Source organism: Artibeus jamaicensis, unplaced genomic scaffold (genome assembly GCF_021234435.1).
Source record: "Artibeus jamaicensis isolate MK-2021 breed Jamaican fruit bat unplaced genomic scaffold, CSHL_Jam_final contig_548, whole genome shotgun sequence".
NCBI lineage: Eukaryota > Metazoa > Chordata > Mammalia > Chiroptera > Phyllostomidae > Artibeus > Artibeus jamaicensis.
In genome coordinates this window covers 8,296,076-8,310,264 of record NW_026521883.1, presented here as the reverse complement: position 1 = coordinate 8,310,264, position 14,189 = coordinate 8,296,076, and the positions used below count along the sequence as shown (strand labels likewise).

Below are 14,189 nucleotides of genomic sequence, written 5' to 3'. Positions count from 1 at the left end.
AGTTTTCCTTATTTTTTCAAGTAAGGTTTCAATTTCTTGCTCTCCCTCTTCTCCTTTTGGCATCCCTATGATTCAGATATGGGAATGTTTAAAGTTGCCTCAGAGGTTCCTCAGCCTCTCCTCATTTTTTTGAATTCTTGTTTCTTCATTCTGTTCTGGTTGAATGTTTATTTCTTCCTCCTGTCCAAATCATTGATTTGAGTCTGCTGGTCCCTTGTATATTTTTCTTTATTTCACTTTGTATAGCCTTTACTTCTTCCTTTATTTTGTGGCTATACTCGTCATTTCTCTGACCTGTGTTTTGATCTCTGCATCAGAGAAGTTTGGCTATCTCCTTGTTGCTTAGTTCTTTGTCTAGAGTTTTGATTTGTTCTTTCATTTGGGCTGTATTTCTTTGTCTCAGCGCACTTGTTACATTGTAAGGGGTGGAGCCTTAGGTATTCACCAGGGTGGGGTAACCCACTTCACTGCTTTGTGGCACTGTATGTGGGGGAGGGGTCAGAGAGGGAACATCATCGCTTGCTTTACTCTCACTCTGCTTCCGGTCACTTTCCCCACTACCCACAAGCAAATTGAGCCCTTCTGGTGCTGATTCCCAGGTGGGTGGGTTTGTGTACATTCTGAGATCCCATGTACCCCTCCAAAGGACTCTCCTATGAGGCTAGGAGTTTCTCCCACCAGCGTGACCCCCACAGATTTTTACAGCCAGGGGTTCTGAGGCTTTATTTCCCTGCGCTGGAACCCTGGGTTGCGTGGTGTGTCTCACTTCCCAGTTCCTCCCAGTTTACCCACGTGTAAATGTGGGACCACAGGTCCACCAGCCACCGCCTTCCTGCACGTCCTCTCTGCCTTGGCTGCCCATCTCTCCCCCTCTTACCAGACTGGATGAATGTTTCTTCTTTAACTCCTCGGTTGTGGGACTTTCATAAAATCCTGTTTTCTGGCAGTTCTGGTTGTTTTTATGTTTTTAAATCGGTTGTTATCCTTCTTTTGGTTGTTCAAGGAAGTGAAGGGCATCTACCTATGCTTCTATATTGGCTGGAATCTCCGGGATTACCCAATTTTTTTACTTGTAGTACTTACTAGATGATCAAAGACCACAAACAAACAGTTCACACATAAGGAAACCCAAATATTAACATGCTTGGAAGAATTGTTAGCCTTGCAAATAATTCATCTTATCCAGTAAATTAACAAATATAAATAATAAAATCATTAAACCTAATGCTGGTTGGTGGTGATGTAAAAAAAATAAACACACTTAAAAACTGTTAATGACACTGTGAATTAGAACAATTTTTCTAAAAAGTAATCTAGTAATTACTTAAAATCAATTGTACTCTTATCAACAACTTATTCATCAAGAAGAATATATATTTTTAAAATCAAACTGTTGGTCTAGATTATTTATAACTGTACCCTCTTTAAAAGTTCATAGAATTTTAGAGTAGAAAAGGACCTTAGAAAATCTTTTGGTTCGATCTTATCATTTTGTTGATGAGTAATTCAAGCATGGAAAGGCAAATATGAGTTGCCCAAACCAAAGTAGCACAGTTCACCAGTAAAAGAGTGGGGTCTGAAACTCCTCATTCCAGAACTCTGGCTACTATATCATGTACAATATTCCACAGAAGTCTGAAACAATAACCCAGAACTGGCAGAGATCAGCTAATTAGCTTAATAAAGCTAGATGACACAATTGCTCTTTCTAAACATTCTGATGGTCAGGACTCACCCTAGATGGAGCATAATATCTATTCTTTAAACTCCCATAACCTACTTTTAGCAATCAAACCAATGTCCATGATCTTCCCCTTTTTTATATTCCCCTCCAAAAATGTGTTAATTTCACTAACTATTGCTCACTTTCAAATTTATATCACCAGTCATGACTTGATTGCGATCCAAAAGGCCTACTTGATAACTCTATTTTATATTGAATAGTTAAAACAGAAGTATTTCTTTGGCAAATTTCCATCTTTAGACCTAGACCCATTTCTCTGCCACACACAAACTTACACTCTAAAAACTGACCAGGAGGGGCAAAAATTTCAATTTATACCCCTGGGATTTTGCCCGTACATATTATCAATCAAGGTAGTTGATATTCTCAAGGGAATATGAGCTCCAGGGAAGAAAAAGTAAACACTGCGGGAGTGCAAGCGAGGGGGTGGGGGAAAAAGTCCGTGAACAGAACCAGAGCACGCAGAACTTATGGTCCATACAGAATATACTGCTTAAATAAGCATAACAAACATCCTCAGAAAACTAAAATAGGATACTAGGAAAATAACAAGGAGTCATGAAGAACCAATTAGAGATTTGGAGTATTAAAAATATAGTAACTAAAAATTTTTCCTTTATTTATTTTTAAAGATTTTATTTATTTATTTTTATAGAGGGGGGGAGAAAAGAAGGGAGAGAAACATCAATTGGTTGCCCCTCCCATGTGCCCCAACTAGGGACCCAACCTGCAACCCAGGCATGTGCCCTAACTGAGAATTGAACCAGTGACCTTTTGTTTTATGGGACAAAGCCCAACCAACTGAACCACACCAGTCAGGACAATAATGGAGAATTTTTATTAATTTTATTTTTAATGACATTCCTTTTGTTATTTAACCTCCTTGTCATTAAAAATAAAATGAAGTAGATGATCAGAATGAGATTTTAAGAAGGTATAAAGAAACTGAAAATATATATATTCTAAAAATAGTTTTAAAATATGGAGGCTTAATAGAATGAGAATACCACACACAGACTGAGAAAAAATACAGTATTTGCAAAAACACATATCTGATATAGGACTACTATCCAAAATACAGTGTGTGGCAAAAGTAGGTTTACGGTTGTTCATATGGGAAAAAAGACAGTAATTAATAAATAATACAAAAATAAACTCTGTGTTTTGTGTATTCACAACTATATACCTACTTTTCCCCCACCCTGTATATGGTGTTCTAGAAAAGGCAAAACTATGGAGACAATAAAAAGATCAAAGGTGGCCAATGGTTAGGAAGAAAGGCTAAATAGGATGAACACAAAGGATTTTTAGGGCAGTGAAACTATTCTGTATAATAGTATTATGGTGGATAAGTACCTTTACACATTTGTCAAAACTCCCAGAACACAGAACACCAGAGAATCATCCCTAATGGAAACTATGAATTTGGGATGATAATACTGTATCCATGTAGGTTCATGGATTGTAACAAATGCCCCACCTCAGTGGGGAATGCTGACTGTGAGGGAGGCTGTGTCTGTCTCGGGCAGGAGTATATGAGAACTCTATGTACTTTCTGCTTAATCTTCCTATCTGTCTAAAAAATAAAATGTACTTAAAAGGAAAAAAAGACAAATTAGCTCTGAACCTTCCCCAAATATAGAAGCTAGAAAAATTAGAGTCAACATCTAAATAATAAAACTTTCAGAAGGTGAGGAAAAAAAAAACAAGTGGAAATTAAGAAATACTTGAGAAATAATCAACAATAATTTCCAAGAATTCAAACAATTTTATTTAAAATGTAACAATGAGGCATTTTAATAATAAGACCTTCACTGATTTCGCTTATCTTTTGTTTATTTTATGGTTTGGAATTGATTTTGTTTTAGACAGAGAGTGGCACCATAATAACCTCAATGCTTGGTTAGAGGCAGAAAATTACAACTCTGATTTTCTCACCCATTGATCTAATAAATATTTTCAACTGTTTTTTGAGAAGTACGTGTGCGGGGGGGTGTTATTTGTTGTTTTTTACTAACATCTGAACTCCCTTCCTACATTGCAAGAATCTGCCACTATGTGTATTCAGGATGGATGCTGGCTGGGCCTTAGAGTTAACCATAGGCACCAAGATGACCAGATACTTGCTTCCCAGTATAGGGACCAGGCACATAGGTTAGTCAATTAGACACTTGCCATACCGAATGTGAATCTAGAGCTAAAGTTGCAAGGCAATTTAAAATTCATTCTTATGACAGTGACATACAGGACCCATGTCAGTGTTCCAATAATGGCATCCAATGTCCTACAGAGGAGTAACAGTATTTTAAACAGTAAAAGGATAGTTCTGTGGCCTAACTTTGGTTTTGGTCTACTACTGAGGGATGGCTGGTTGGTTTAGTTCCTATGTATTCTCATAATCTGGTTCTCTATAGTCTTCCAAGTCATTTCTGTAAGCTGACTAATATCCTTCCAATAAATTCCTTTATGTTTGCATCAAAAAATCTGAAACAGTAACCCTACAATGTGTCAGGTGCTACACCAGGAACTGGAAACACAATGACAAATAAGATATGGCCCTGCCTTACAGGAGTAAAATGGAGAACACAGATAAGTAAACAAGCAGTTATAATAAATGGTAAGTGTACATAATGTGAGTGGTCATAGAAAGCACAAGAAGGACAGAGAGCTTAGGCTTAAGGAGTCAGAAAAGAAAAAGATATTATCTAAATTCTGAAATATGAGTAGAATAATAGAGGAGATGGAAGGGCATTTCATACAAAAAGATCAACAAGTAAAAGGCCTATAACCTTTTCTCTTCTATGTTTATTACCTCCATCCTACACAGAATATCAAAAGCACATTTGAAGGACAAAAGTGACAAAAAGCAGACTGACAGGTTTCTAGAAGGGGATGAGAAACAGTCACAATTTGTGACTTGAGAAACAAGTTGGTATCTTTGAGCTTACTATATGAAAACGAACCCCAGGCATGAAACATACACACCCACCACCATTACTGCTGAAGCCGCAAAGCCGGCCATGACTGCCTCCTTTTTCTCTCCCCTCACCTACCTGGGTCACTTCTCAGTACAGTCAACTGTGGAGCTCTGGGTTTTGGGGAGTTTTTTCATATGGTTGATTGGTTATTTGTCATGGGGGTGTTGTAGCAATCAGGAATGAGTGGATAAAGTAATTAAGAAGTAAGGGTGTTCATCAACTGATCAGAGTAGTGAATTATGACAATTGCTTACACTAAAGACAGGTACCATTTTATGGGAGAAAAAATGACTGATATAAAATAACATTTTACAAAATCATGTATATGTATGCTCTTTCCTCTAAAATTATCAAATTTCACTATTGACATAACTTCTAGAAATGTATATGTTAAAATTACATTAGGCTTACACTATGTACTATTTTCATTGTTTTATAAAAACTTGGATCTTCATAAGTTTTATAAGTTCCAGCATTTTCCATCACCCACTTATGAAGGTCTATGCTTGAACAGGAAAAATCACCATAAAAGTAAACCAACAATCAACCAACCAACCACTATTTGAAAATTTTCATAAAAGAGATTGAAAGGATATGACTGGTGACAACTCATTCTCAAAAATGACATCAAAGTTAAAGTACAAAATTAGTTGAGCAGTCTAAAATCTACAACCCTCCTTTGAAAAACCTATAATGTAAAGGACAGATATAAAAAAATAAGTTTTTATTTCAGTTTCATTAAATTGAATGTGAAAATGTACTTCAGCCATATCAAACTCTCCACCACCTTTGCAAACTGTTCTGTGAGTGCCCCCGTGTAATATTTGAGACCTGCTCTTTGAAGCCTTGCCTAGCCTCTTTCCCCAGAACAGACTGTCATTCTCATGTCTTACACTTCATCAGTATCCTATACATATTTGTATTATGATTATCACACTAATACTGTACTCATTTCTGTGAACATCTACTCTTTGAAACTAGATTAGGAATTCTTTGCGAGTAGGCAATGTTACATTTCCAGCTCTGTCAATATTTGTTTTAGCACAGTACCTAGCAGAGTAAATGCTAGCAGTCAGTAAGTGCTTCTTGAATAGAGAATGACATGATGTATTGATAGTGATATTAACATAAGTTCATAAAATAGCATGACTCAAACTTCAAATTTTGTGTGTAGAAACTAAGAAATCAACTCCACCAGTTTTTATTTGAAAAGGGGAGACATTTTTACAACTTTCACAATAATCATCTATGGACTGGAGGTGAATTAAGTTCTACTACTATATAAAAGCTAATGAGTGGCTTTTTTTCCCAAAAAATTGTAATTTTATTTCATGTTATTTAGTGTACCTTTGTAATAACCACCTTTTAAGATATTGATTTGGTTACATGCCTCTCCCTCTGAGAGTTAGTTGTATGCACTGCGTCTACTCTTCTGCCGTAAAAATGGAGCTGGAAATGCTCTAAGACACCTTAGTTCCATTAGCCACAGGTGACAGAACCAGACAGACCCTTCCCTCAAATTGCATTTTCCCCAGGGGTTTAAAGGATCACAGAACCACGAGTGAACATATGAATTTAAGAGTTAGAGACTTGTTCAGCTTGCACAGTGGTAAAAGACAACATGCAGAGAGAGAAAAATGAAGTGGGCAAATAGGGAGAAGCAGAGAGACCGTGCTGCCACAGGGTGGTCAAAAACAGCTGCCTGAGTCATTGATGAGTTTCCAGTTCCTGGTCCCCCCCCTCCATGAAGCCTGGCGTACTTCTGTCTTTAGGTACTGTGAAACCCCCAGAATCCTTGCCATGAACATTAATTCCCCTTTTTTGAGTCAGTTTGAATGTGGTTTTTAGCACTTACAAACCAAAGAAATTTGATTTTAAAAACCTCAAAAATGAAAAGGTCATGTACGAATAACAACATGTCTGTTAACCAAAGGAGCCGGAAAAAAGCCTTGTTTAAAAAAAGGCTGTTACATTGGTATCTTCAGGCAATTTCCAGCATTTAAGAAAATGAAAAATACTCACCACCCATAAGAGGTTCAAACAACATCCTATAAATCTGACTTCAGCATAGTTGTGAGTCAGTATGAATAAAATTCTATTTCAAACTTCGGAACCAAATGAGAGATTAAGGGATAGGGAATCTCTTAGAGCTTTTCAGAACAAATTATTTTTTACAGTTATTGTAGACATTTTATTTATTGTTGACACTGTTACAGATGTTCCCCATTTCTGTATCCTTTGCCCCCCCTCACCTAGAACAAATTATTTTTTAAGAAATATTACTTACTACAATCTTGACCAAAAAGGGGTTGGAGATATGTTTTTATCTGGTAATAACAGTCGGTCCTAACAAATGAGCCTAAATATCATTGCAGTTTACCCCATCCATCTACATCATTTCTCTTAAAAACATGCCACTTCAGAGTCAACCAAAAAAACACAGCGCAGAAAACAGTGACCAATGTGAGTAAAAGTGACCAACAGAACAGTCATTACATGGCATCAGCTTACAAGACTGATATATTAGGCTTTCTATTTTATTTTGATGATTTGTAAGAAGTTTCCTTTTTCAACTCAAACTATAAAAACTGCTTCTTGCCCTTGCTGGTGTAGCTCAGTGGATTGAATGTGGGCCTGTGAACCAGAGGATCAAGGTTGGATTCTCAGTCAGGGCACATGCCTGGGTTGCAGGCCAGCTCCCAGCAGGGGACCCATGAGAGGCAACCACACCTTGATACTCTCTCCCTCTCTCCTTCCCTTCCCCTCTAAAGATAAATAAATAAAATCTTAAAAAAAAAAAAAAAAAAAAAAAAAAGAGGGGAGGGGGGCCAAGGCAGTGAAGTCAGACCTGGCATGCTTCTCTCCCTCTCTTTTCCCCTCCCTTACCCTCTCTCTAAAAACAAATAATATAAAATCTTTCAGTAAGGAAGGAAGGGAGGGAGGGAGGAGAGAGAAAAACCCAAATTGAGGGACATTCTACAAAATATCTGACCTGAATTCCCCAAAACTTTCAAGGTAATCAAAACAAGGAAAATCTGAGAATCTGTCATAGCCCAGAGGAGCCAAGGGGAACATGACAACTAAATGTACTGTGATATTCTGTATGGGATCCTGAAACCTAAAGCAGACATTAGGTAAAAACTAATAAAATCCAAATAAAGTATGGGCTTCAGTTAATAGCAACGAAAGTTTCGATGTTGGTTTCTTGGTTGTGACAAATGTAACACAGAAATGTCAGATACTGCCCTGGCTGATGTGGCTCAGTGGATTGAGCGCCAACCTGCAAGCCCAGAGGTCACTGTGTTAGATTCCTCATCAGGGAACATGCCTGGGTTGCAGGCCAGGTCCCCAGTTAGGGGCATGCAAGAGGCAACTGATTTATGTATCTCTATTACCTTGATGTTTCTCTCCTTCTCTTTCTCCCTTCCTTCCCCTCTCTCTAAAAGTAAATAAATAAAATCTTTTCAAAAATACCAGATATTAACAGTAGAGGAATGTGGATGCAGGGTATATGGTAACTTGCTGCAACTTTTCTGTAAATTAGAACTATTCTAAAGTTAAGTTTATAATAATAATAACAATGATGATGATGCTGATAGTAATAATAATATAAGTTACTGTCTTAACCAGACTGATTTTAGTCCTTTAAGTCATATATAGTGGGTTGGACCAAAATAGATATACAGTTAGTACTGTGCAAAACAATCTCAACATTGATGAACAGTTTATGTTATACATGTAAGTACACATTTCATAGGTATATATTTTTATTCCTTTGTTGGTAAGCACTTTAGGAGCAAATAAATTCTCCTCTAGCAGGAGGCCACTCAAATTTTGGACAAAACAAAATTGTGGTACTAATTACATTAATAAAAATTCCACCTGGTTTTTGAGTCTACAAAATGTAAGTAGTTTTAGGTGAAATATATTTATAGTATATTACTGAAACATTTCCTCATAATTTCAGAAGGAGAAAAATGTAACTATACATATTCTCAGAAAGTACATTGGCTAACTCATTAATAACAATATACTATAGTGGAAAATTTACAATAACCTGGGTCCATAATGGTTGGTCACTGTTCAAGAGATTTGGAAACTTCAAAAAACAAATAAAAATGACTTCACTAACATTTGTAACTATCTTGAGTATATTTAAAAACAAACAAACAAAAAAACCCCTTGTAACACAGTAAAATGTCTGACTTCTCTAACTCCATCATGTTCAAGCCAGCTTTGTTCAACACAGCCATCAGGTTAATAGCTTCTTGCATAAAGACATGCGAATCATTAGAGGAATTTTATAAAAACAGTCCCTTACCAGAAAGTGACTCTTCCTAGGAGAAAAGGGAAGTGTATATTGTTTATCAAAGATTAGCAGGAACCTTATGACCAGATGCACATCAACTAGGATCAACAGACTAAGCACAATTTCCTCAGACCCCTTCGTAGTCTGTGCTAGCCAATCACCTCTTGCCCTGCCCACTGCCCCCTTCCCTCAATATAAAAGCCTGAACTCTGTACTTTCCTAAGATGGATTTGAGGTACCTCTAAGTCTTCCATGTTCTCAGTTGGCACCTTCTTGATCAATAACCTTTCCTTATTCCAAACCCTCATATTTTGAGTTTTGGCCTTTCAAAGTGTGGGCACACAGATTTCTCACAAATCATAAGAAAAAGACAGCCCAATAAAAATGTATAAAGCAAAGCACAGTGAAATCGCTGAAGAGATAACAAAAGATGCCCATACATAAGAGAAGATGAAGGGAAATAAAATAGAAATAAAATGTTATTTCATACTAGACTAGAAAAAATCAAAAAGTCTGACAACACTAACTGCTGGTAAGGATAGGGAAAAACAGACCTTGTCAATATCCTATAAATATCTTGTAAAGGAAAAAATAATTATAAGACACAGGAATTTGACAATAAGTATATGACCCAGAGAAATTCTGGCACGTTGCTTCAGGAGATACGAGATGTTCATAAGACACTGTTTACAACAGATAAGAAATAAAAACAATCTAAATGCCCATCAACAGAGGAAATAAAGAACTGCAGTATATTCATCGAATGGAATATTACACACCAGTCAAAATGAATGAAACAGAACTATAGGCCAGAAAGATGGGTGGGGGAGTAAAATTTAAAAAGCAGGTTTCAAAATATGTATACCATGACACGATCAGCTACTTAATTAAGAGCTACTTAAATTAACCAATACATTATTATTTTTTTTTAGTTCCTGGCAGTTTTAAACTCATTTACTTTTTACAACAACCTTTTGAGATAGACACTTCCATTATCCCCATTTAACAGATGAGGACAAGGAGGCATGGAAAGATTTAAAAACTTTCCTAAGGTCACAAAACTATTCAGCAGCAGAACAAAGATTTAAACCAAGGACGTATGGCTCCAATGTCTACACTCTTCAAAAGCATCTAAAGATGCCATGTACTGTTTATATACATAGTTCATTAAAAGGTAAACTGTAAGGATACACATCAAATTTATCATAACAATTGCCCCTGGGAGGGAACACAAGGAGGAGGGAGAGAGGGTGAAACTGGGGAGAACAAAAGAGACTTTAACTTGATCGGCCAAGCTTTTTTAGAATTCAGCATGATAAGCATAATATATATATTTCTTTTCTATTAAACATGTATCTGAAGCAAAAATAAAAAATGTCAACATTTTGTATGGTAGGTATGTGCACGTTTACTATTTTTATAATTTTCTATATTTTTAAAACTTCAAAAATAAAAATGTCTTATCTATAAGGAATATTACAACAAAGATAAAAAGAAATTGTTCTTTTTTAAATTAAATTTATTAGGCTGACATTGGTTAATAAAATCAGATAGGTTTCAAGTGTATACTTCTATGACATATAAATAAAAAGAAATTTAAGAAATTTCCAACCTCGATACTTGAGCTTTTATTTGGAAACAAAAACAGCTAACCTATGAGTTTATGTATACACACACACTAACATACATATGGAAAATGTATTTTTACATGGATCTAAAGAGATACTGAAAGTATATCAGAAACATTATCTCTTACACATTTTGATGACAGTATTCTTAGTGAAAATAGCACCAGCAGGAAAATTCCCTTGATAATGTTTCTACCTTGTTTTTCTTGATAACTTGTCTCTTCTCTGTTCTTTCTACTCGTTTGCTTTTTAAAAAGAGGAAGAGGAAGGTACCAAGAAACTGTCACTTTACAAATAACAATATCTACAGTTAAACACATATGTGGCCTTTGTGACTATAAGATGTCCCAACATACAAGCATGTAATATCTCAAAATGTACTTATAAATTGGTTGTCAGGAATTCAGAACATATCTGCCCATAAAGAAAGTTAAAAGTGGATATTTGAATGACAGGAGAAAGATACTGCCTAAAGAGCCAGGCCATGAGCAGTAGAACAGCAAAAGCAGAGTACATAACATGGCCTGATAGCCCAAAGGAAAACAGTGTTCTCAACCACAATTTGAGGACAGAAATCATGTCTCATTCACCTTTGTGTCCTCAGTGACTGGCAAAGTACAGCTGACCCTTGAACAACAGCAGGTGTGAACTGAACAGGGCCATTTATACACAGATTTTTTTCAATACATACTGTAAATGTATTTTCTCTGCCTTATGATAGTCTTACTAACAGCCTTTTCTTACTATATTGTAAGAATACAGCATATCATACATATAACATACAAAATATGTGTTAATCAACTACGATACTGGTAAGGCTTCCGATCAACAGTGGGCTATTTATTAGTAGTTGGGTTTTGGTAATCAAAAGATATATGCAGATTTTTTATTACACAGGGGATCTACGTACCTTACCCTCATGTTGTTCAGAGTCAACTGTACCTGCCACCTTATAAACATTCAAAAACTGCTGCTACTGAGTGATGAAGCAATGAGAGACTGAATCATGCGATCCACCAATAGGTGGCACTGTCAATACAGAACAGTTTGGGTATAAGACCCAAACAGGAGAGAGGTTGGAATGTAACAATGTGCATTGATTAACACCAGCATCCACATACTTAAAATTATTACCATTAACTAGAAGAATGAAAAAAAAAAAAAAGAAGAATGTCTTCACCTAAATTATTAGCTGTTTCCATTATTGTATATTGCATAAGCACCATATTTTGAGTTATTTTTGCTAAAATGAATCGTACGATAATTTCTCTATTGAAGCAGTGGTCAGGTGGGATTCTTAGGATTTTCTCCAATGACCCTAAAAAGTATGCTACTATCATTTTGTGGTTATTAGAGTAATATTTAAGAGATAGAACACATACAACAATAAATACTACAATAAAAATTACTTATAATCCTATCATCCATAATCTTTAATATTTTATGTATTTCCTGCCATTCATTTTGTCACACATGTGATATGCCATAACAACGTAGTATATATTTCCTTATATTCTGATCTTTCTCTCAACATATCAGACTTTCTAAGGTCAGTAAATATTTTTAATATATGACTTTTAATTACTGCATCCATCACATGGATTATCCTTAATTTCACTATCCCTCTACTATATGGCATTTTGACTGTACAAGATTTCACTGTTATAGTAACACACTACATAAATTAACCCTTCCCTATGTATAAAGTTCTACACTGCTATTTTAGGACTCAAAGTGCTAACTATGATATACTGTAATAAAGTATGGAGTGCTCGACTTTTCTGTAACCCACAAATTCTACCAAGTAATAATCAAAAGCATTAAAAAAAACAAACAAAGAAGCGTAGAAAGGAAGACATTTTTGTCAACTTTTCTTCAGTCATTCTCTTCTTCCACATCTGGTAGGAAAGAAGAAAGTCCCACAACGTCTCTGACATTGGCGAGGGAAAAAAGGTCAATTTTCCTGCTAAAGCCAATTCTGTTTTCCACTTAGAATAATAAACCATCAATTTAAATAGGAATAGCACAGATTGGTAATATATCAAAATCTCTCTCTATCAGTGCTTAAATTTAGGCTTTCACAGTAAGTGGACTTCTTAGAAAAATAATTGCAAACAAAAAAGATAATGTAACTAATGTCATTTAATAAAATAATTTTTCTTTTACAATTCTGCTATGATTTTTATATTGACTGAATAAGTTAATAAATGCCATAAACTTGATCTACTCCTTTTTATAGCCTCCTAATTATTCCAAATATTAAAACTGCCATAGATAGGTCAACAGCTCCAGAAGTTTAATAATCAATAACTAAGCCAGTAGTAATTCATGCAGAAAAGTTCAGTACAAATCAGCATCAGCTTCCTGGCACTCTCGCACAATTGGAAAATGTATATTGCTCCACCAATTTTCAAAATTGTAAATTTGTGTACATAAATTCAAATTTTAGGCCAAAAGTTACTCATATTTATTTCCAGTAGTGGGCTTGCGTGAAGATCTGTTAACTCCGCTAACAAGTACATTCTTATAAAATTCCACAATGAGGTAGGCCTGTTTAATCATTCAGAAAAAGAAAATTATGTAACATAGTATATATAATGATGATGGTATATGCTATTCTGAACTCCTACTGAAAGCTGCCATTTAAAGGGAAATTGTGAAAATGATGTAAAAGTTGCCCAAACTGTTTAATTCTGGCCAAAATAAAACAAAGTTTTTATAAAAGAAGCCAAATATAATCTTTTGTTTCATTGTAAGTTCAGTGTTCAAATGGCTTAGAAATTCTGTATACGTAAGTTTCAAAAACTGAATCTCAGAACTATCTACTCTAAACATAAACTGAATAATTTGCCCAAGAGTCCTTATTCATTATCTAACCTGAGGTCTCCCAGAGACTGACTTTTACAATAACCTCAACTGTACTACAATAGATTAGTGTAACCTGGGCTACGCTGTTTACAGGTGTCTCCGCCTCTTTCCACCAAGACTAGAGCAATCAGAAGAGACTATAAACACCAATTAACAGCTTGTAATCTTGCAAAATTGCTTTTTAAAATTTGGGCTACTATTTTCATTACTGTTGAATACATTTTCAAGAATAACATATTCACGGAGTAACACAATTTGTGCCCTCATGGATCTCTAGATGGCTGACACGCGTTTTCTCCCTAAATAAATACAAGCCTGTTGACTGATAGCCTTTCCTGCTGTTGCAAACAAGAAATAACTGTCCTGTAAAACAAAAACCCTTCTCTAGGACTCCAGGCGTAACCATACATTTGCATTAAAAGCACACTGAGACAATAACAAAAATCTTCCCGCATATCTGTCATTTAAAAGCACGATAATGAAAAGCTGTCACTGCGACCCAGTTTTAGGTTTTTCTTTCTCCTCCCTCCAGAACAAGATAAACTTCAAAGGGAATGGTGGCCACCAGAAATCGTTTCGACCCCCCCACCCCCGCAAAAAAAAAAAAAAAAGACTGGAAGGTGGGAAATTGGCCAACTTGGAGGCTGACCTAGCTCCCGCTG

General features: G+C 35.8%; 1 protein-coding gene across 8 annotated transcripts in view; it reads right to left on the bottom strand.

Annotated features, from left to right (window-relative positions):
* The window catches only part of DENND4A (DENN domain containing 4A), a 120,868-nt gene that overhangs the window by 91,492 nt on the left and 15,187 nt on the right, over positions 1-14,189 (bottom strand). The window lies entirely within an intron of this gene.